This window comes from Neomonachus schauinslandi, chromosome 13 (genome assembly GCF_002201575.2).
Source record: "Neomonachus schauinslandi chromosome 13, ASM220157v2, whole genome shotgun sequence".
Classification (NCBI taxonomy): domain Eukaryota; kingdom Metazoa; phylum Chordata; class Mammalia; order Carnivora; family Phocidae; genus Neomonachus; species Neomonachus schauinslandi.
The window spans coordinates 72506205-72509286 of record NC_058415.1 but is presented as its reverse complement, the minus strand read 5'-3'; positions in this window follow the sequence as shown (position 1 = coordinate 72509286).

The window sequence follows — 3082 nt, the reverse complement described above, 5'->3', positions numbered from 1 at the left end:
GGATTAAAAAAACCATTTTCCGCCGGCTTTAGAGTGTGCGTCAGGTGGGAGAGAACGCGTTAGTGGGTGACATGCTGGACATGAACCGAGAGTGTGGCCTAAATGAAAAGCTGCTTAACTCAAAACACAAAAGCTTTGAAATTGGGGCACTTAGTGAGGCTTGGTTCCTGGTCTGGAGGCCACGTGTGGGGGGGCCCCGCTGGAAGTTGGTCTTGGTCAAGCAGGAAAGTGGACACAAGAGGGCAAAAGGAAGCCGAGGGCTCCATCTAACCATCTTACACAACTCAAGGTTGCAGGTTCTTGACGGGGAATGTCAGTCCTGGGTTGAGGTAGGGAAGAGAAATCTATGGTGATTCCCAATGCCCTGCAAGGATCGTCTTGCTTGAGAGAGTAGAGTACTCTCTATCTTGGGGGATTTTAAAGCAGAGGCTATGGTTTTGTTTTGTTTTGTTTGTCAGGCATGGGGAGAGGAGAGAATTCAAGATTTCTCAGGTTCCTTCCATTTCTGGAATTTGATGCAGTCCCTTAAGAACAATGCAATTTTACATAATATGGAAAACTGGGGAATGCTTTCTCTTCCTGAGTTATTGGCCCCCTTTGCCCATTTCCTCTGGTCATCTGCTCCGTTTCCACACATCTCCACAAGGTTATCCTGAGAGACAGGATCTCATGAAGGAAGTGCAGTGCCTTTGTCTGGTCTGACTGAATAGCTGGGGATTAGATGACGATTTAAATGCAAGCACTCCATTTGTGCTTTTATTTATTTATTTATTTATTTATTTAAAGATTTTATTTATTTATTTGATAGAGACACAGTGAGAGAGGGAACACAAGCAGGGGGAGTGGGAGAGGGAGAAGCAGGCTTCCCACGAGCAGGAAGCCCGATGCGGGGCTCGATCCCAGGACCCTGGGATCATGACCTGAGCCAAAGGCAGACGCTTAACAACTGAGCCATCCGGGTGCCCCCATTTGTGCTTTTAAACCACCTTCTTCCCCTGACAGTGGACAGACCTCTTCATTGTATCGTCAAAGTCCGTGTGCTGTTATTTCATTTAAATTCTTCCTTGCATATTGAAATACCAAGCGAGAGTAGCCTGCCTGGGCGGCCAGCCCCCAGTCCAGGCTGAGGTATAGGCCTACGTGGTGCGTGCAGGGGAGGAGGGGAAGGTGAACAGGCCCGAAGGGGGGAGGACGCTGAGCTTCCAAGGTCTGTGTCAGGTGTTACCCAGAACACTGGGAGGATGTGGGGAAGGCAGGGGGTGATTATGTAAATTAAGATATTATGGATCCTAGAACGTCAGCGCCACGAATGGGGTAGGCATCTGTCTACACAAAGATATTGCTTCGGGTTTTTGCGCGAATGCAGCTCTCCATCACCCTCTTCGTTAGTATACGTGCGAGTTGGCTCGCTGTCTGTACCTTCATTTAGTCATTAATGGAGTTGCCGAGTGGTTGTTACAATAGCATCTAACATACTGTAATTGCTTTACGTGTCTTAACTCATTTCTCACAACAGCCATATGAGGTGGGTTTTTATTATCCTCATATTCAGATTTATTGGAGGCTGAAGCACAGAGGCCCATCTAGGACGACGCAGCTAGCCAGTGGTGGAGCTCGGGATTGTACCCCCTTCGTCTCTCTCATCCCTGCTCGGAACCGCCGGGCCAAGCAGCAGGCCCTGCCGCTCGCGTGACCTGTTTCCAGCCATAATAACAATATCTGTGGAGAGAGACATAAGTATTCATGTAAATTAGCCCTTTGCCTAGTGCTTTCGAGCTCATACAGCATTCCTATTTCTCACTGACTCCTCACAACACGATTCCATCTCACAGATTAAAACTGGAGGACGGGCAGGTTAACTTGCCTAAGATCACCAAAGCAGGGAGCAAGAGAGAAGTCTCCCAGCCTCGGTGGACGTACCAAAACCTGTCTCGCCCTCTCTCTTGGTGGTGGTTTTAGCTGGCTTAGTTGATACAGAGTGCTGAGGGGAAGTGGACCTAGGTCGTCCTTGCTGGGGGTACAATAATAGTAACAAAGAGTATTTAGTATTTTTTTGTCCATCTAGACTTTGGAATGCCCACTGTCCTGTTTCTCTGCCAGTAATTCTAGGTATCCCCAGGCCAGGGGGTTGGGGGTTCCTCACCTCTGCAATAGTTCCCTCAGTCACTACATGGCAGCCACCTCTCTGCTCTCCTGAGCAGAGTCTGCTGATGACAAAATTAAGTCCTCCTTGATACACATGTGAAGATGCCCTCCCGCACCCTCTTCCCCTCAGGTTATATAGCAAAGACACTGTGATCTTTCTATTGGCCTGGAGAATTTCCATTCCTTGGGTTATTATCTCTGTCACCTTGGTGCAGCGATGCTCTGCATCAGTCTCGGCCTGGTGAAAAACATCTTCAGTGTTGCCTTTTCTTTCCCCAGGATTCTGACCCAAGACCTTGAGGTTGAACTAGACTTGCAATGTGACTAGTGGTGTGGTCCACCTGGGAGCTTCTTAGAAATGCAGATTCTCAGGCCTCACCCCACACCTGCCGAATCAGAATCTCTGGGGATTCTGTTTTAACAGGCTCTCCAGGTAGGGTGACCAGCTGTCTTGGTTTGCACCGAAATGAGGGGTTTTCTGGGTCACAGGACTTTTATTATTAAAACTGGGACAAAGTAGGGCGCCTGAGTGGCTCAGTCGTTAAGCGTCTGCCTTCGGCTCAGGTCATGATCCCAGGGTCATGGGATCGAGTCCCACATCGGGCTCCCTGATCCACAGGAAGCCTGCTTCTCGCTCTCCCACTCCCCCGCTTGTGTTCCTGCTCTCACTATCTCTCTCTCTCTCTGTCAAATAAATAAATAAATAAATCTTTAAAAAAAAAAAACTGGGACAAAGTAGTCACCCCATCTGTAGGTGATTTTTTTTTTTTTTTTTTTTAAAGATTTTATTTATTTATTTGACAGAGAAACACAGTGAGAGAGGGAACACAAGCAGGGGAAGTGAGAGAGGGAGAAGCAGGCTTCCCACGGAGCTGGGAGCCTGACGCGGGGCTCGATCCCAGGACCCCGGGATCACGACCCGAGCCAAAGGCAGACA